The 21,014-nt window shown below is 44.8% G+C and overlaps 1 long non-coding RNA gene across 1 annotated transcript; it reads left to right on the top strand.

The window, feature by feature from the left end:
- The first annotated feature begins 3,849 nt into the window (after positions 1-3,849).
- Positions 3,850-18,401, top strand: LOC306940237. The gene is made up of 4 exons (XR_013791996.1): positions 3,850-4,459; positions 13,945-14,226; positions 16,345-16,533; positions 17,112-18,401. It is a non-coding gene; the product is annotated as an uncharacterized lncRNA (long non-coding RNA).
- Positions 18,402-21,014: the final 2,613 nt, after the last annotated feature.

Here is a 21,014-nt window from a genome sequence, read left to right as displayed (position 1 = left end):
CTCCTCGAGCCCACCCTGTTTCTTCAGGAACAGTATTTCCTACTTCCTGTTGCTGCTGTTAGTCATGGCTGCCAGTTCCCACCTGATGTTGTGTGGGAGTCCAGACTGCTTCAGATTGTGCTGAATAACCACTAGTTTGCACAACGTCTTAAGACTAGGATTTAAGTCCAAGACATGCAGTTCATCAGGTCTGGCCAATGATCCAAAGAGGATGATGCGATCTCCCACCATGCAACAGCACATCTTATATGTTGAAGATGGGCCATTCCCTCTGGGCTCAACTTTCTTCCAGAGGGTCTCTGGACTGAATTTCCACAGATCAGTGAAGTTCTGGTTCCAATTGTGACCACCAAATATGTACAGATCTCCATTGTAGGTAAAGGCTGAATGACACCTGCGTTCTTCAGGAAGAATCTGTGCAGAAGGTGTTCTCAGCCAGAGGTTGGTCTCTGTGTCAAACACTCTGAGGATGTTGTTATTGTTGGTGGCTCCTCCCCCAAATACAAACATCCTTGTCCCAATGATGGTGGCAGAGTGGAGTAATGAAGCATGAGGTGTAGTGCCTCTGCTGTTAAAAGACCAGACCATTGTGGTAGTGTCCATCTTGTACATGTCATTATAGTATCCAGTCCCACGTCTCCATCCTCCATGGATAAACATGACCGTCCCCAAGACACAGGCTGAGTGGCTGCTCCTCGCCTCTGGAACAGTTCCAGAAACCTTGGTCTTGAACCATCTGTGGGTGTCCACATCAAATGCATAAAGAACATTACAGTACCTTGCTGTGTCGCATTTATAACCCCCCCCCCAGATGTAGACGATATAATCTATCATCACAGCTGTGTGTCCCCACCGATTGGATGGAACTTCAAGTTGACATTCTCCTCTTCCAGTAGTCTCTGGGGTCAACTCCGTCCAGCATAAAGCCACTGTGTTGAAGACGTGAACACCAATCTGATCCTTGTTGACGTCACAGCACCCTCGAAATGAGTAGACTTTGTCTCCCACGGCAACAGCAGCCTGTCTGTGTTCATTAGGTCCTCTGTTCAGATGCAGCGTCCAGCAGAACATTTCTCACAAACAGCTTCTCCGGGGATCAAAGACAATTCCTCAAATGCTTCTCTGTGAATTAATGGCATCCTATTGTGTGCACTGGCACTTATATTGGTTCAGTGGTGGAAACATCATAAACATTGTGGCCAATCAAAGGGCCGGTGGCTGTTGCAGTCCCTAATATGGCAAACTGATCAGAGTGACGTCATCAGAAGGCCAACAACCTCCTAACTCCACCCTCACACAGCCCAGTGGGCCCACCCACCTTGAACAACAGCCAATAACCTGACCTCACACAGCCCAGTGGGCCCACCCACCTTGAACAACAGCCAATCTAGCGCATTGTTGCTGTTTTACACAAAATTGCACTTTTCAGCTGCCTTCTCACTAACAATAAAACACTAATCTTTTTAGACACCATTTATTTAATTTGGATTAGCAGGGAAAATTCCAGTAAAGCTAAAAAATAATAAAATAAAAAAAAATTTTAAGGGGCCCCTGGTGCCCATGGGCCCCTGGGCACGTGCCCAAAGTGCCCATATGGTAGATCCGGCCCTGGCCGCGACCGTAGGGGGCCGCCATGATTAAAAAAAAAGGGGGAAAAAAAACCTTTATTTTATTTTTTTATTTTTTTTAATGTATCCCCTATCCCATACATGGGCTACTGGCGGCCTGAGGGCCACATGTGGCCCCCACCTTCACTTAATGCAGCCCGCAGGTTAATATCAACTGTAGGCCCCCCAGTCTACAGTTGAGGGATGTTTATACCATCCCTCTACACTGGGGGTGCTGTTTATACCATCTCTCTACACTGGGGGCGCTGTTTATACCATCCCTCTACACTGGGGGTGCTGTTTATACCATCCCTCCCCACTGGGGACGCTGTTTATACCAGTCAGTCTGTCATACCATCCCTCCCCACTGGGGACGCTGTTTATACCAGTCAGTCTGTCATACCATCCCTCCCCACTGGGGACGCTGTTTATACCAGTCTCTCTGTCATACCATCCCTCCCCACTGGGGGGCACTGTTTATACCAGTCAGTCTGTCATACCATCCCTCCCCACTGGGGGCGCTGTTTATACCAGTCTCTCTGTCATATCATCCCTCCCCACTGGGGGCGCTGTTTATACCAGTCTCTCTGTCATACCATCCCTCCCCACTGGGGGCGCTGTTTATACCATCCCTCTACACTGGGGGTGCTGTTTATACCATCCCTCCCCACTGGGGACGCTGTTTATACCAGTCTCTCTGTCATACCATCCCTCCCCACTGGGGGCACTGTTTATACCAGTCAGTCTGTCATACCATCCCTCCACACTGGGCCCCCACATGTGGCCCCCACCTTCACCTAATGCGGCCCGCAGGTTAATATCAACTGGCGGCCTGATCTAACCTCTTAATTTTGATCTCAACGTGCACCAGATTGAAGCATTTTCATGGCAAATTTACAGATTTTTCTGGACCCGTGAGGGGGGGGGGGGGGGGGGGGTTAGCGCCCCCCCCCCCCCCGGCGGTGCAGTGCAGGGGTGGGGCCACATAATATTATGTTGCTTAGGGCCACTAAACGCCTAGAACCGGCACTGTTTGTATCATTTATGTTGTTCTGTAAAAGTGGTGGTATTAGGGCTTGTTTGTGTGTGTGTGCCTCGACGGAGTGGGTGGTAGAGTTTCTGCTATCTGCGCGCTGGTTGTGGTGGGCCGTAGAGTTTCTGCTATCTGCGCGCTGGTTGTGGTGGGCCGGTCTGGGCCAAATTCACGCGAAAATGACCGGGCCGAATTTTTGTCCCAGTCCAGCCCTGCCCGTCCCTCTCCGTCCGGTGACCGCTGTCTAGGCTCGTCTCTCTCGACTCTCTGTCTCTGGATCTCCACCAGCGATGTCGATCCCAGAATGACTCGCTATTTCAATATCTATACTTTGTTTCACTCACTCTTTCCTCTACACAGCCACGCTCAAGTTGTCGTACTGTGCCGACTCGATAGCTGGCATGGGCACCGTGGTGCCAGATCAGTCTCTATCCTTTTAATACTCTATGGAGCATCCGCCGCTCGTTAACCAACAGGAACAATGAGGAACTATTATTACACACACAATACATTTACATGTGGAAACAACACAATGCATTGCTGTGCTAGGATTATTATTGTTTAAACCACATAAATCCAGCATAAGGAAATAAATAAAAATAAAAAAATAAACAGAGAAACCTTCTCCTTGACCCTCTCACAATTACACTATGCTTTATATTGTGTCTAGAACATCCTTAATGTAAACGAGATAAGGGTTTATTATTCCTATAAATAAAGAATGTCAATCATCATCACCATCCATGTGTTCAGTAACAGTGTTTAACATTCATGTTATTCCTAAAGCTAGTGGAAGGCAGTCCATTCATCCTTACATGTATTCAGTAACAGTTACACACCGCCTCCACCAGATGGCAGCAGAGAGGCAGAGGCGTATGCTCCGTGTGACACGTTGACCCGGAAGTAGATGCGTGTTGTTGGCAGGGTTGCCAAGTCTGCTTATTTCCCGTTACTTTTGGCTTAAGACTAATTATTAATATAATAAATGACCAAAACATTAATTGTCATAGACATACATAGTATTTATAATGATAAATGCATCAAATCTTTTTATTAGCATTATATGGTCATATCATTGGGTTTGTTTTGGCTTGTTTTTCTTGATTTGGCTTTAAGAGTTGGCTTGTTTTTGGAGGTGGTTTGGCTTATTTCTCTCACTCAATGTGGCAACACTGGCAGTGGTTCTTTGTATTCAGCGTAATTGCGGAATCGGAGAGAAGCTTGTTGTTGATCCTGACCTAATCTAGAGAAAATAGACATTTTCCACATTCTATAAGTTCTAAGTGTATTTAATACACATTCTATATTACAGTAGGAGCAGAAACATTTACACATTATATAAGTTTATGTTACATTAAGTCGGTTCTTCGGTGCCAATGAAATGTTGTGACGAGTCACAGCTCACGACCCGAAATCATCTCGGCTCTCCAGCGGTGTTTCCTCCTTCATTCAGCCCAGCTTCAAGTTCCATTCGTCGGCGTTGAAGCCAAGGAAACAGCGGTAGTTTGGAAGAGAGTCTCTTTGGTGTAAATGTCTCCTAAAGGAGGTAAAACGAGTCCAATGGAGTCTGTACGGCTGAAGATACATGAACACATGACGTCAGTGGTGGGAGAGGACATATTGTGCGTTTTTGACAAACACACAACAAGCGGTGATGTTTGTCGGCTCAGAGTGTTTGTGTTGGAGCGCCTCAGTGCGGCCGCACAGTTCATGGTCAACCTTTTCCAGAGAGAGATGGAGACACTAGAAACTCTGCTGGAGAAACAAAACAAACTGCTGGACATTGACTTTGATATGGACATCGATCTACACAATGCAGGTATGTGTGTTACACACAACACTAAACTACACACTGCAGGTATGTGTGTTACACACACAACAGAAAAATACACACTGCAGGTAGGCTATGTGTGTTACACACACAACACCAAACTACACACTTCAGGTAAGCCTATGTGTGTTACACACAACACCAAACTACACACTTCAGGTATGTGTGTTACACACACAACACCAAACTACACACTGCAGGTAGGCCAATGTGTGTTACACACACAGCACTAAACTAGTATACACTGCACAAGTGCACGTACAATTTAGGGGCGACTGTGGCTCAAGAGGTAGAGCAGGTCGTCCAATGATCCATGGGTCGGCGGTTTGAATCCCGGCTCCTCCTGTCTACATGTCGAAGTGTCCTTGGGCAAGACACTGAACCCCAAATTGCTCCCGATGTGCTGGTTGGTACCTTGCATGGCTTCCGCTGCAATCGGTGTATGAATGTGTGCGTGAATGGGTGAATGTAATGCACAATCTATGTAAAGCGCCTTGGATAAAGGCGCTATATAAATGCACCATTTACCATTTACCATTTACAATTTAGGCAGAGCGACTTACAGTAAGCAAGCACAAAACATGGTAATACATCAAATACATGAAAATAGTCAAGACTCATGTAAGCTAAGCTTACAGTGGAATATTGATATAACGAAACTATGTGTATACACTATAGAGTGCTATGTCTACATAAATATATATAGACAAATAGGCATCTAATTTAAATAAATGTAGCCTATGCATTCGCCTGTAAGGTCGTCATGGCTAGGGCAAGTGCTATGGGCTAAGATGGAGTCGGAATAGGTGGGTTTTCAGACTACGGCGAAAGATTGGGAGTGAGTCTGCAGTTCTGATTACAATTCATTCCATAGTTTTGGGGCCAGATGGGAGAAGAGTTTGGGACGTGTGGAGTGTTGTCCCAGTGTTTTTAGTGAATGTACTTCCAGCTTCCCTGCGTTGGCTGATCTGAGCGAGCGGGAAGGTTTGTAGGGTCCGATCAGACTTGCGAAATATGGGTGTGCCATACCTTTGGTTGCTTTGAATGCCAGCATCAGAACTTTATACTCTGTGCGGGCAGCGTCCGGGAGCCAATGGAGGGAGCGGAGAAGGGGGTAGACGTGTGAGAATTTTGGCTGGTTGAAAACCAAGCGAGCTGCGGCATTCTGGTTCAATTGGAGAGGTGTGCATGTGTGCATGCCGGTAGGGCAGTAAGGAGAGTTACCATAGTCAAGTTTTGATATGCAGGGCTGGGTGCAATAACCGCAATATCGCCATACCGCCGGTATACAACGCATACCGCGTTCGTTACCGCGGTTAAAAAAAAAAAAAGGTCCTAACCCTAACCCTAGTTCTAACCTTAACCCTGCGTTCTAAGCCTAAGTGCATATGGTTGATATGAAATAAAGTGTATCATAATAAACAGTGAGGCTCAGTCAGTCTAATCATATGCCAGCAACACCAGAGGGAGTTCAACAAACCATGTGCAACCCAGATTCGGCACAAACAAGTATTGATTGATTGAACTATTTATTAACAGTTTGCAGAATTACAGTAGCCTACATTTCAAGCACAACTCCATACAAAGACTGTTAACTGCGAGTGGACGACCCAATAAAGCATTACACTTGTTTACAAGAGGGTCCACCTAAATTAATTTCACTCCTATGCCACACAAATGTGGAACGCCCTACCAACTGTCATTAAGACATGTAAATCCCTTGACTCCACCCACCCCCACCCACCCCTTTCCCCCCCCACTGTATATGTTTTCCCCCCTTTTTTACCTCCTTTATGATGATTTCCTGTTTTTGGCTTTATAGAAGTGTATAGTGTACAAAATGTTATGATGAATTGAACAAGGTGGACCCTCTTGTACACTAGTGTAATGCTTTATGGTGTCGTCCACTCACAGAGTAACAGTTAACAGTTTTTGTATTGAGTTGTGCAAATGTACTGTAAACTGTTAATACAAACTTAAATCAATCAATCAAGCAATAATGTTAACTCATGGCTTGGGGACTGGGAGGCGCGCAGTTGTTGTGTGGTGTGGAGCAGCTGGAAGTTGAACCTTTCAATTCATCATATATTAAATCTATCAGTTAACTTGGAATTTGTTTAATATGTTTAAGATTTTAGGTTCCATGATGAGGGGACGTTTTTGAATGGTGACGTGTTTGTTTCATGCGATGCGCTGCTGAGCGGGCATTTCATTGGAGTGAGAATGGTTGCCATTGCGATTCCAAGTGAAGACAGTGTGCGGGATTCTTTTTTTCTCTACTTCTCAGTTCCAGTTATCCGACGCACCTGTCCATTGTAGGTGTGCAGAATGACTTTTTCTTAGTCAGTCAAAAGATAAAAACAGTTCTGTCCGTCGTGTCTGTACAGCTCTCTCTCTCTCTCCCTCCCTCTCCCCCTTTCTCTTCTCTCGCTGACAGACATCAATACAAAGTTGAAACCTGTTACAACGATGCGCCCTTATCCATAGGCTACACGTTTAGCCTAATGTTTCTCTCTCTCTCCCTTCCTGTCTCTTCTCGTCTCTCGCTGACAGACATCAATACAAAGTTGAAACCGGTTACAACGATGCGCCCTTATCCATAGGCTACACGTTTAGCCTAATGTTTCTCTCTCTCTCTCTCTCTCTCTCTCTCTCCCTTTCTCTTCTCGTCTCTCGCTGACAGACATCAATACAAAGTTGAAACCTGTTACAACGATGCGCCCTTATCCATAGGCTACACGTTTAGCCTAATGTTTCTCTCTCTCTCTCCCCCTTTCTCTTCTCGTCTCTCGCTGACAGACATCAATACAAAGTTGAAACCGTTACAACGATGCGCCCTTATCCATAGGCTACACGTTTAGCCTAATGTTTCTCTCTCTCTCTGACGGTCTGAGCAATGCACGATGCACCTGGCTGTTACAATAGCGCGAGGTATTAATATTCGCTCAAAACAAAGTCGGACAATGTTTTAAATTAGGCTACTCCAAACCAGACCCACCTATAAATGTTGTCTGTTGTGACATTAATGGGATCGCAGGAAAAAGACGCTCGACACAACTTGTCTTGATCTGAAATGATGTGAAATCCGTTCGCTTTTTTATTTCTTTTTTTAACAGCGGGCTGCGGGAGATGTCTGACGCAGTTGATTTGATTGACACCCGAACACGTGTTGCGACATTGACATGCCAATCTTTCCTTAATAAAACTGTAGTCCATAATATCCGTTCCAAAACTCTGTTTGCCTGCACCCCCTGTTACCTCCTCCTGATAGCTAACGCCCCCCCCCACAGAATGGTTATTTGGCCCAAAAGGATTTATATATATTATAATCACACAATCAAAGTCCGGATCGTTTGCAGCTGGGGTTAATTGCCTCGCGCTGCGCAAGGGTCTTCACAATAGCGCTGTTGTGGATTTAATTTTGGTAAACTGGATAACAGAAAAACGTGGAAAAGCTATTATGAGTCGTCTTGTCTCTGTAACGGTGCCACTGTGTGTGTGTGAGCTGTGAGGGGAGGCCGCGCATGGAGGAGGAATGACACTGGAACTGCACTAGAGACACACAGCTGCTCTATACATCTCCGTATACGGTGTTTTACCGGATTTTGCAGACCTGCTCTATACATCTCCATACACGGTGTTCCACCGGACTAAATAACACTATAAAACCGGAGGATTTTTTTTTCACGCGCGGGGGGGGGGGGGGGGGGGGGGGGGTAATTATCGCCATACCGGCGGTATGGGGGCCGACAATAACCGCGGTAATAAAAATCCCATACCGCCCCAGCCCTATGACTGATGTCTGGATGATTCCTGGGTGAGGAAGGGTCTGATTTGCAGGTATATGCCATAACACCAACACCAAACTACACACTGTGTGTGTGTGTGTGTGTGTGTGTGTGTGTGTGTGTGTGTGTGTGTGTGTGTGTGTGATGCTAATCTTTGGGGGGGAAACGACCCGCGGGTGCCCGATTCATATTTTGACCCGTCCCGCCAAAATGTCATGTGTGTGTGCGTGTGTATGGGGTAGCCTATGATTTAGACTCGTGGATGTATTTTATCGATTTTGACATTTTCATATCTACGAGAGTCTAAGTGCTCCTTCCCCTGCAGTCAATGCAGAGACACCAGCTCAACCCTTAGAGCTCCGAACATGTACGAATGTAAAATAGGCTGAACACAGTAACTTAAAACCAAACCTCTGTTTGGCAAAAATAAATATTATAAAGTTATCCAAAACATGTACACTTTTCACAACAACATCACATTACTCCAATTGGTTTTTGTATTGTATCTAAATAGCTTGTGTTGTTCTCTAACCAAAATCCACTCCACACACATTAGCAAAATGTGGCTACAACACATTAGCACATTAGCAACATGTGGCTAACAAACACACAAACTTACTGGAGTTCTCAGCAATATAAGAACACAGGAACCGGGCTCTCACAAGCAGCACTTGGTTAGCTGCTTGCAGATACTTTTCTGCAACTCTGTTTAAGAATTGAGATATGTAGCTTATTTCTTTCTTTATTTCTCAAAATGAGCAGGAGCTCTCTCTCTCTCTGACAGCTTCACTCTAGGGTGGATCAGTGAAGAATGAATGGAGTAAAAACGGAGATGCCCTCTACTGGTCAACATGTGAATTGGTGTTGAATAATTACAAGCTAACCCTCTAGTGCAACATGCATTTGAGACACCATAAACACAGACAGAATATAGTGACACCATATATTCCATATGGGTTACACCAGCATTTGTCTAGGAGTCTAGGACCAAGCCGATAAACACAACTGTCTGGCTGGGAGTGAGACAGCTCTTCTTGTGGTTGACTGTAAGGCCTAGCCGTGTCACATGGCATATAAGGGCTGCCGTATCCTGCTCCACCTGTTCTCTGGTTGGAGAGCAAGTCAGCCAGTCGTCCAAGTACGGGAGGATTAGCATGCCACGGGCCTGCAGTGGGGCCAGTGCCGCCCGCATGTACCTCGTGAATATCCGAGGGGCCAGGGAAATCCCAAACGGGAGCACCCTGAACTGGTAGGCTCTGCCTTCGAATGCAAAGCGCAGATACTGCCTGTGGTGCAGGGCTATAGGGACGTGGAAATATGCGTCCTTTACGTCGATCGATGTGAACCAGCTGTGCGTTGTGACCGCCTGGAGCACATCAGCTGTCCTCAACATATGGAAGGGTAACACCTTCAGATAGGTGTTGAGCCTGCGCAAGTCCAGTATAGGACGGAAACCTCCATCTTTCTTTGTGACCAAAAAATACATGTAAAACCCACCTTGCTGTGTCTGCAGATCGAGTTCTTCGATCGTATTCTTCTCCAGGATGGTGGCCACCTCCTGCCTGAGTGCCTGGGATTCCGTGGGATCCTTCATGATGGTCATCTTGATCCCACTGTGAACGGGGGGCCGGTGGCATAACTGGATATTGTACCCTTGGGAGAGCGTGGCCACCACCCAAGGGTCTGAAGCGGAGCTTTCCCAGTAGCTAAGATGCTGCTGGGAGAAGCGTCACACCGCCGGCCCCGGGCATTCAGGGGTGAGGTGCCGGGCGAGAGGGGCCATGGCGACGTTGGTCGGTCAGTCTGTAGTTCGAGGCCCTTGGGTAGCTGTCCTGCTGCAATGGTGGCCGAGAGCGGCTGGTTCCATAACAGACATGCAAAAGTGTAGCTTTTCGGCGAAAATCGCCGTTTTTATTCCAAATAAGGCACCTGTGTGATTCATGCAAATACGTGTAGAGGGATGGTATAAACATCCCTCAACTGTAGGCTGGGGGCCACATGTGGCCCCCAGCCACATAGTGTTTGTCCCCCGCGCCACCCCCCCCCCCCCCCCCCCCGATAAATAGTACCGATAAACACTTCGCCCGCGGCACAGCGCCGTGCCCCGCACACTGTCACCTTTTTCACCTTGGGCCTGTTTGCATGCCTGCCATAACCTGGTGCAGACCGTTGCCTCGGTACTGGGGGAGGCCCCTTGAGGCTGGCAAACTGCTTCCTTCTGTCGTTAGCTTGGACGCTAAGCTCCAAGGCTTGCTGTGCCGCAGCGCCAAACACCTCCCCAGGAATTACGGGGAGTTTACGGAGGACTGTCCGGCATTGCTCAGGTAGTGGGGATTGGGCCAACCACACCGGTCTGCGAGCTACGGTTAATGTTGACAGTAGTCTGCCAAGCTCTGTTATGTACGCCAATGACTCCAGAGAAGCGTCACTCAGGTTCTGGACGGAAGCATCCACACCTGGATTGGCATTCGCGCCTGACGAAGCCTCTACACCTGAGGGGGCATCCGTGCCCGAGGATTGTAGAGAGTGGGACAGAGCCAGCATAATGTGGCACATTGAATTTCCAATGCGGCCTATCCGTGCCGCGATGTTATAGCTCTTGACCAGTAGGTCGTCTGTAGTGCGGCACTGGGACCTGGGACAGCGGGACACCGGTCGCAGGGCCTCATCAGGTGAGCAAACTAGGGAGGTAATTGATGGCTCCACGGATGGCGCTTTATCAAGCCCATACTTGGCAGCGTCTTGCATAGAGGCCAAGTCCCTATCATCAGAGACATGGTGGGTCTTGGTGTTGGGGTCTACCCAGCATTTGTGGAGCTCTTTAATGTATCCCTCGGAGACGGGGACACTGAAAGCAGCCTGAGGCTTAGCACGCCTGAACAATTCACTTTTAGTAACTGCTGTAGCAGCAGCCTCATCCAGGCCCAAGCGCGCCAGCGCCATGCGGATCACAGGCTTAATAGAGGTTCGGTTAGTCCCGGAATCCCCTCTGACTTCACTTGTGGATAGCGAGTCCTCATCCCTTGCTGAGGAGGATGGCGGCAGATTTTAGAGCGTCGGCCTGTAGGTCACCGGCCTGGGGAACAGGCCTATCTGGCTGAAGGTTCAGGAGTAGCTCCTTCGTCTCAGCGAATTGGGATGCCAAGGTGTCTACCGTAGCAGCCAACGGGTCCGCCTTAGTACGCCTAGCTGAGGGGGCATCTTTTCTTATGCAGGGTCTTCCGAGATGTAGAGGCCCTCTGCCACTTATCTGCAGGGGCACCAGATGGGGGAATCATCTGGCTCTCTGGCTGCTGATCTTGCACCTCAGCAAGCCTGGCCAGCTTCAGGTCCCGAGACATGTAGCTGCAGTTCATGCATTGGCCCTCGGTTATCCCCTGCTTCAGGTGTGCTACGCCCAGGCATTTGGGGCATTCATCATGGCCATCATCGTCCCCCAGTGGAGCCATGCAAACAGCGCAAGGGTGTAAGTACTAGAGCGAAGGCACTCGTAAACAGAATTGTACTGTGGAACACTACTATGGTGGCTATGGAGCGGAGACACTCCAAGACACGTGAAATACCCACAAGTGGAACCACTCTTTTGGGAATAACTATGAATATTAAATTATAAACAAGCTCTGTAATGAGCGCAAACACTCAACAGGCAAGCAATAAACTTAGGTTATTTACTGAACGAGCAAAACACCCTCCAGACAATTCAAACTAAATCTGCTATATAGATATAGTTATGAATAAGCTACTGTAATGAGCGCAGACACTCAACAGGCAAACAATACACTTATATAGGTGGTTTACTGAACGAGCAAAACACCCGCCAGACAATTCAAACAAAATCTACTATATAGATATAGTTATAAATAAGCTCTGTAATGAGCGCAGACGCTCAACAGGGAAACGATAAACTTAGCTGTTAACTGAAAACAAGCAAAAATACTGAAAACAAGCAAAACATCATACAATAATGATAACAAGTTTTATAAATTGGCTCTGTAATGAGCGCAAACGCTCAACAAGCAAGCAGTTAACTTAGGTTGTTTATACTGGAACGAGTAAAGCACCCGCCAGATAATGTAAACAGAAATTGAATAACGTTTAACAACTAAACAAAGGAAAGAAAGGAGACCGAAATCAGACTCTTATTATTATTATTATTATTATTATTTATTATTATTATTATATTATATATATAATATATACAAACCTATAGCGTCTCCAGCAGCATGGCCAGTGCAAACACCGGCTTGCTGAGAGTACAAAAGTGTGTCTTTATCGCAGCCCTTGGAGGACGCAACGCGATGCTCCAACCTTACCTTAAGGTTACAGGGCTCCCGGTGACAAGACGGTAGTTTAATTATATGAGTATCTCTCAATAAAGGAATAACCTCAAACCTGCTACGCGCCTGCGAGAAGATCAAAAGGGAAGTGAAGGCTGTGGCTTATGCACGCTGACTACTGAGCTCCACGCCCACCGTCATCATGTCACATCCGTGACTTTGTTATTATTTACTCGACCTGCACGTACGTGAGACGGATATCATCCAGTGTTAAGCACTGCCTCTGGCAGTCAGTAAGAATGAACTGTTATGACGGTGTGTTTGGTCCTTGATGCTCTGGTACCTCTTCCCTGAGGGAAACGGTGTGAACAGAATGTTATGAGGGTGTGTTTGGTCCTTGATGCTCTGGTACCTCTTCCCTGAGGGAAACAGTGTGAACAGACTGTTATGAGGCTGTGTTTGGTCCTTGGTGATCCTCATAGAAGTACCTGATGGTTTGTGGACTCAGGCTGAACTTCTGGAGGCGTCTGAGTCCATATAGGCGCTGTAGGGCTTTTGCAAACACCATAGTCGTGTGAGCCTCCCATTTCAGTCTCTCATGAATGAATGGTCATCTGAGTTACTACAGGGAGGGGGGGGGGGGGGGGATTTGTGTTATTGGAAGAAGAAAATAATACATCCACCACTTGAGTACGAGCATCCCCATGCTGAGGGGAACATTAGACAAAATGTAAATCTATAATCTCACAACGCCTTGCTTTGCGAGGCATTGTGAGCTTGTAGATCGGCTATTTCAGGCACAGAGGTTTGGTGTAGACTCAGAGAGAAAATGATAGAATAGTCAGTAGGTTAACAATTATATTAAAATATGTTTCAATGATTCAATTCATGATACGATTCGAATCCAGATATTAGGTTCACAGTACGATTATTCACGATGTTTTTAAACACAATTAATTTCCAGACAAATGACCGACCTAACCATATTGTTTTTTAATTAATATTAATATTTCAGCTGCATTCTCACCAACAATAAAACACTTTATTATTTTTAACCATTTATTTCATTCGGATTAGTGGAGAAAAGTTAAGCTAGAGCTAAAAAAAGAAAAGAAAAAAAGGCCCCTGGGAACGTGCCAAAATTGCTCATATGGTAGATCCGGCCCTGTCAATGTTAAGATGAAGAAAAAACAAAACGAGCCCGGACACACAGACACGAGGCCCTCTTCTAGTCTACGCCTTGCCTATTCCAGGACTCGGAGCCTCGTTGTAAAACGGATACTTATTTTTTAAACAATGGCGATCCAGACAAAACCAATAGGAGAATAAATGTCATCTAATGATAAAAGCATTTGAGTTGTTGAGCTGATGCTAACCTCTTCTCTCCTCCTTATGTCTGTGTGTAAAGAGGTTACATCTGAATATGAGAAGTGGAGATCCAGTCTGGTCCAGGAGGAACCACAACCTCCACAGCATCAGAGGAGATCCAGTCTGGTCCAGGACAAACCACAACCTCCACAGCATCAGAGGAGATCCAGTCTGGTCCAGGAGGAACCACAACATCAGAGGAGATCCAGTCTGGTCCAGGAGGAACCACAACCTCCACACATTAAAGAGGAACAGGATGAGGAGGCTGATGTGTCATCATTGACATTACTACACTGGGAGACGAGCTGTGACACTCTCTCAGGTAAATTAAATTAAATATCACTTTATCGATTCTAATCTAACAAGCAATGTTATGACTCTTGTAGATCTGCTATTTTTTAATAGGCAAAGTATGAAATATGGCTTAACACATTTTGTGCCCAAAACGTCTGTGGACGTCATGGGTATTACCGCACGTGCATAGCCCAAGACGTCTGTGGACGTTTTTATTAAAAAAAATCAGAAAAATCAAAACACTTTTTTTTTTTTTTTTTTAACACGTGGTGCCAAAGTTTTTTTTTTTCGCCATTGAGAATGCATTTGGCGTTTAAATTAAATAACTCAGAAACTATAAAACATTTCAAAGTAAAAAGTTCCAGCATGTGTCTCCACAGTCAGCTGAATTATAAAAAATCACACCCGTGTGAACTGAGTGGTGTAAGGTTTTATATAGCATGATCAGCTGTGGTATGACGTAATGTCTGACGTAATGAAATCACACCCGGATGTGATTTCACAACTGGCTGTTTTTGTGCAGAGAAAATGACCACGGTTGCTACGGTCATCCAGTTCACCCGGGTGTGATTTAATTACGTCAGAAATTATTTTGAACATAGCAACCATGGTCATTTTTTTATGCACACAAAAGCCAGTTGTAGGAGTGGTTTACACCACTCAAAAATGTGAATGGATTTTCTAGGTGAAAGTGATTTTGGGCAGTTAAGCGTGGGCTCTCAATGTGTTAAGTGTTCTTCTTAACTTAACTCTTTCGGCACCACAGCACCATCTGGTGGAGTTATCTTGCCGCCATGCCTGTATTCTCAATGGTGAGCACTTTTAGTTTGAAAGCCGGTTTGGCCAGAAACTGAGAGTCAGGAAGTAAAAATATGCTGTGTAACATGTCCCGCGATTGTCATTTAATCCACCCAAAACGTTTAGAGAAAGGAGCCACAAATCAAGCTTGTTTTTGGTCTAAAAAGAAAAATCCTCCTGTCCACATGTGGAAGTGTCCTTGGGCAAGACACTGAACCCGACATTGCCTCCAATGAGTTGGTCGTTGTGAGCTCACCACCATTGGTGTGTGAATGTGGGAAGTTAGGACGCTGGCGTCGACTGTTTGCTGCTTCACCTCCCAATGTATGAATTAATGAACCATTGTATAGCGCTTTGAGCACTTGGACAAGCGCTATAAAAATGCAATTCATTAATATGATACATATCTTATAGTGTAGTGTAGTATAGTGTATTCATGACACAGGAACAGCCTTATTACTTGCGCAAGCAGAGCGTGCAAGTAATGTTTTTTGTCCGGTGCTCCGATGCGTATGTCCCGTGGCAGCGTATGACGTAATGATTCATTTGTGCTTGATATGGCATTGGTGTCAGATTACATACATGGATACATGCGGGGGCATTACCTTTAATCCACCCGACACTGAAACATATCATTATTACGTCACCATCGAGAGCCAGTTCTACCCTGGCATTGGTACATATCTTCATCACGTCATACGGAGCTACGGACATACGCATCAAACGACCCAAGTAACCACAGTATACTGCTAATCAACCTACTTGCGCAAGCAGAGCGTGCAAGTAATGTTGTTTATCCGGTGCTCCGATGCGTATGTCCGTGGATGCGTATGACGTAATGATTAATTTGTGCTTGATATGGCATTGGTTTCAGATTACATACATGTATACATAGGGGCATTACCTTTAATCCACCCGACACTGAAACACATCATTATTATGTCACCATCGAGAGCCAGTTATACCCTGGCATTGGTACATATCTTCATCACGTCATATGCAAGTAACCACAGTATACTGCTAATCAACTTACAAATTACATATATACATAGAGCCTCAACCACCTTGCCCCGAAGAAGGCCAAGCCCCCCAAGCAGTCCCAGACCGCGGCAGATAGCACCAGGCCAGCGCCTGATAAGAAAGCTAAATTCTATTCCATTTATTTCACAGAGAGGCTGAAATTTCGTAGCGGTCGACAGTACTTGCGCGCTCTGCTTGCGCACTGGCCTACTTGTGTGCAACACGCAAGTAGGCACTCGACAGAGTGCAGTTCTAGTTATTAAAGTTGTTATCCATGTCACATCAAAGTCCTTATTAGTAAAGTATTTATTGTATTCCTTCATTCCAGATCAGTGTGTGGAGTCCACTCTGCAGGTGAAGATCAGTTCTCCAGCCACAACTGGTTCTATTGAACAGGTACCTGAAGACCACCTTAAACAGGAACCTGAAGACCACCTTAAACAGGAATCTGAAGACCACCTTAAACAGGAACCCGAAGACCACCTTAAACAGGAACCTGAAGACCACATGGATCTCAGTAAGTTTAACGCACTGTCTTTCTTCTATTGGTGAAAGTGGGTCAGTACTAAGGGTGTAAATATGTCTTTATTTATTGTATTGGTGAAAGTGGGTCGGTACTGAGGGTGTAAAGATGAACCGATATGAATCGGTTATCGACTTAAGCATTAACAATGTGACTACATCTTAGAGTATATAACAATGTGACTACATCTTAGAGTATATATTAATAGACGGCACCCGGAGGAAACCCTGAGGCGAAATGGACATAGTGGCCGAATTTGTCATTGCAGCTCGAGCCTGTTGACTATCATTGCGCACGTTCATGTTATTGGGCCCATGACACGTGAACGAATGTTTTATACGTGAACGCGCACAAACGGCGCAATGAGACAACGCCAGCGTCGGCTTCGTTTCCAAGGCAACAATCACACCCTCAAATGCAAATAAACGTCAACGACCAGGATCCCAGGACTCTCCACAATGTTGGAAAATGTGGAGAAAGAGTAATCTGTTGATACTTCTTCCAGGCACTACTCTGCTCTGAGTTACAAGATTCAAACCTTTTATAGAGTCTCCTTGTATTGTTTTTCCTAGACTTTCTGCACGTCGTTGTGTGTAAAGAGGAGGTTCCACCTGAAGAGGAGAGGAGCTCCAGTCTGGTCCAGGAGGAACCACAACCTCCACACATTAAAGAGGAACAGGAGGAGCTACTTCAAAGACCAGAAGAGGCTGGTGGGTCAACGTTGACATTACTAGCAGTGGAAAGTGAAGATGATGATGAAAACAGAGAGACAGAGCCTGTAGCCGGAACCTCAACTGAACACATGAAAACACAAGCTGATGTAGAGGACTGTGGAAGAACATCACAACCAACTAGTGATGAGCAGCTCATCTCTTCACACTGTTCTGAATCTGACACTGAAGACAGTGATGAGTGGGAGGAGACTATGGGAGATCAGTCAGCTTTAAACACACTGAAATCACAAAACACACAAAATGTGGGAGGACAGCTCAAGCTGTCCCAGGACCTGAAATCATCCAAACAACCTGAGTCCATGAGGAGTCACACAGGGAAGAAAGGTTTTAGCTGTACAGAGTGTGGCAGAATGTTTAATCTAAAGGGGAATCTAAACAAACACATGAGGATTCATACAGGGAAGAAAGATTTTAGCTGTACAGAGTGTGGTAAAATGTTTAATCTAAAGGCAACTCTAAAAACACACATGATTCATACAGGTGAAAAACCCTGTACTTGTACAGTATGTGGTACAGGCTTTACTCAGACGCAGCATCTAAAATCACACATGAGGACTCATACAGGTGAAAAGCCCTTCTCTTGTACAGTGTGTGGTAATGGCTTTACTGAGAGAGGTAGTCTAAAAGCACACATGAGGATTCATACAGGTGAAAAACCCTATACTTGTACAGTATGTGGTAAAGGCTTTATTCAGACGAGTAATCTAAAAACACACATGATGACTCATACGGGCGAAAAGCCCCATACTTGTACAGTATGTGGTAAAGGCTGTAATAGTACATTTAATCTAAAAACACACATGAGGACTCATACAGGCGAAAAGCCATTTCTTTGCACAATATGTGGTACAGGCTTTACTCAGACGCAGCATCTAAAATCACACATGAGGACTCATACAGGTGGAAAGCCCTTCTCTTGTACAGTGTGTGGTAATGGCTTTACTGAGAGAGGTAGTCTAAAAGCACACATGTGGATTCATACGGGCGAAAAGCCCCATACTTGTATAGTATGTGGTAAAGGCTGTAATAGTACATTTAATCTAAAAACACACATGAGAACTCATACAGGCGAAAAGCCATTTCCTTGCACAATATGTGGTACAGGCTTTACTCAGACGCAGCATCTAAAATCACACATGAGGACTCATTCAGGTGAAAAGCCCTTCTCTTGTACAGTGTGTGGTAATGGCTTTACTGAGAGAGGTAGTCTAAAAGCACACATGAGGATTCATACAGGTGAAAAACCCTATACTTGTACAGTATGTGGTAAAGGCTTTACTCAGACGAGTAATCTAAAATCACACATGAGGACTCATACAGGCGAAAAGGCTTTATTCAGACGAGTAATCTAAAAACACACATGATGACTCATACGGGCGAAAAGCCCCATACTTGTATAGTATGTGGTAAAGGCTGTAATAGTACATTTAATCTAAAAACACACATGAGGACTCATACAGGCGAAAAGCCATTTATTTGCACAATATGTGGTAAAGGCTGTGTTAACACAAGTAATCTAAAAACACACATGATGACTCATACAGGCAAAAAGCCTTTTTCCTGTACAGTATGTAGTAAAGGCTTTAATCATACGAGTAATCTAAAAAGACACATGAGGACTCATACAGGTGAAAGCCTTTAGTTTAAGACATATGATCAGTCAAAGCCTTTAGGTTAAGACATATGATCAGTCAGTCTAATCCAGGATGATAATGATGCAAAAGCAGAATAATTACATAATCTGACAATATCAACATGACTGAATAAAACACACATTAATAGTTTCTTGTGATGTATTTTTGTTTTATCGTGTGTATGGATCTTATTTTCTATTCAACATGATGGAATTTCATGTTTATTTTCTCTTGCATTATTCCCTCCAGCTCATAGGTTACTGGTAGTACAATATGAGCATCAGTGTGTGTCCGGTCAGGATTTAAAGTCATATTCATTAATATTCATGCAATAATTATTATGTTCATTGATATGCAATAAATAATGGTGCAGTAAAGTGCTGACAAGCTGCTGGGTTTGAGACAGTTGAGTTAGTTTGTTTGACTTTGATCGTTTATATTCTGCAGAGTTTAGTCTCTTTATTGAGGTGTTTTTCTGAACTTAAAGAAACTCTTTTATACCTGGGTTACGGTTATGGAAATATTGATAATGTTTTAGTTTTCTTGGTTTAATAAAGGTTTCAACACTACAGGTTCTCTATGTGTGATTTATCATTACAGAAATGTTATCAAAGATGTGTTCTATTTACCCCATAACTACTGTGAACAATACAGTCATTTTACAGCCTGTATACCTTGTGCTGAAGCTGTTACTACAGAGTACATGAGTAAGTATTAATTTTACACTCTGCATACATTGTAATACTATTCAAATTATTATTACAGTCGTGGTGGTTGTTGTTTATGTGACTGTGGGTCAGTTGGAAACTAGCCTACCTCAAATCTCAACCCGCACGCACACACGCACACAACAGTGTTTTTTACATCAGTGTCTGAGCAAATCGGCTATTTTATGTCATGATCTACGATGATTAGAGCGCCCCTCACTTCACAAGGGTGTGATTTTGTTCTTTTAACATGATCAGAAAGGTATAGGCAGACGCTTGTAGCTTATATTAATGCCTATACTTATTACATTTTGTTTAACATGAAGAAAAACATTTGAAGAACAATAAAAACAAACGGAAGTCTCTCTTGTAGCAAAAACATAAGAGTAACTAAAATGAAGTGGACAGCCAACTAGTGCTGTATGATTCTGAGTCACATTACATTAAGTGGACAGTCAACTAGTGCTGTGTGATTCTGACTCACATTAAATGAAGTGGACAGCCAACTAGTGCTGTGTGATTCTGACTCATTAAATGAAGTGGACAGCCAACTAGTGCTGTATGATTCTGACTCGCATTTAGAAATGAGATCTCTAGGTGTCTGAATCTAGATCTCGATCTTTCTTCAATTAATTGTGCAGCACTACTTCCTATGGGGAACCAGACTGGAAAAGTTGTACCTGTTTTTAACATCCATCTAGAGTCTAAATTGACGTCATAAAGACCAAATTAGAGGAATATAAAAACATTTGAAGAACATACTGTACATACAACCAAAACAAATCACACTTGTGTGAAGTGAGGGGCGCTCTTATCATCGTACATCATCATACATTATCTCATTCCGGCCAATCACAATTAGCGTCATGTCATCAGGACGTAAAATAGACTATGACGTAATATTGTCCATTCATTGTCAACGAGAATTGAATGTTTGTGTCGGACAAAGTTTGTGGACAAACACCAAAAGCTGGATATAGGAGGGGCTAGCACCCCTCATCTGTCACTCGCTGTGCCAGTGTGCCAGTGATCACCCTCCCTGTGCCAGTAATCACCCTCCCTGTGCCAGTGATCACCCTCCCTGTGCCAGTGATCACCCTCCCTCTGCCAGTGTGCCAGTGATCACCCTCCCTGTGCCAGTGATCACCCTCCCCTGTGCCAGTGTTGCCACAGATGCCTAAGGTTCCCAGCCCTGCTCTACTGTACAACCACACAGAATGTTCCCAGAATTGCACCAATATATTTGTATTAACTGTATTGTGTTTACTGTTGCTATGCTGCTCTCTATGATGACTGAATGTTCTCTCACAAGACCAGCTCTGATCTAAGCAGCCTAATTGTGAACACTGGTGTACTGGTGGACGGGTTTCTGAACTGCCCACAGCCCTCCTATGAGACAC

The sequence above is a fragment of the Electrona antarctica genome (genome assembly GCF_951216825.1).
Source record: "Electrona antarctica genome assembly, chromosome: 2".
NCBI lineage: Eukaryota > Metazoa > Chordata > Actinopteri > Myctophiformes > Myctophidae > Electrona > Electrona antarctica.
The sequence above is the reverse complement of the archived record's forward strand: the minus strand, read 5'-3'. Positions and strand labels throughout refer to the sequence as shown.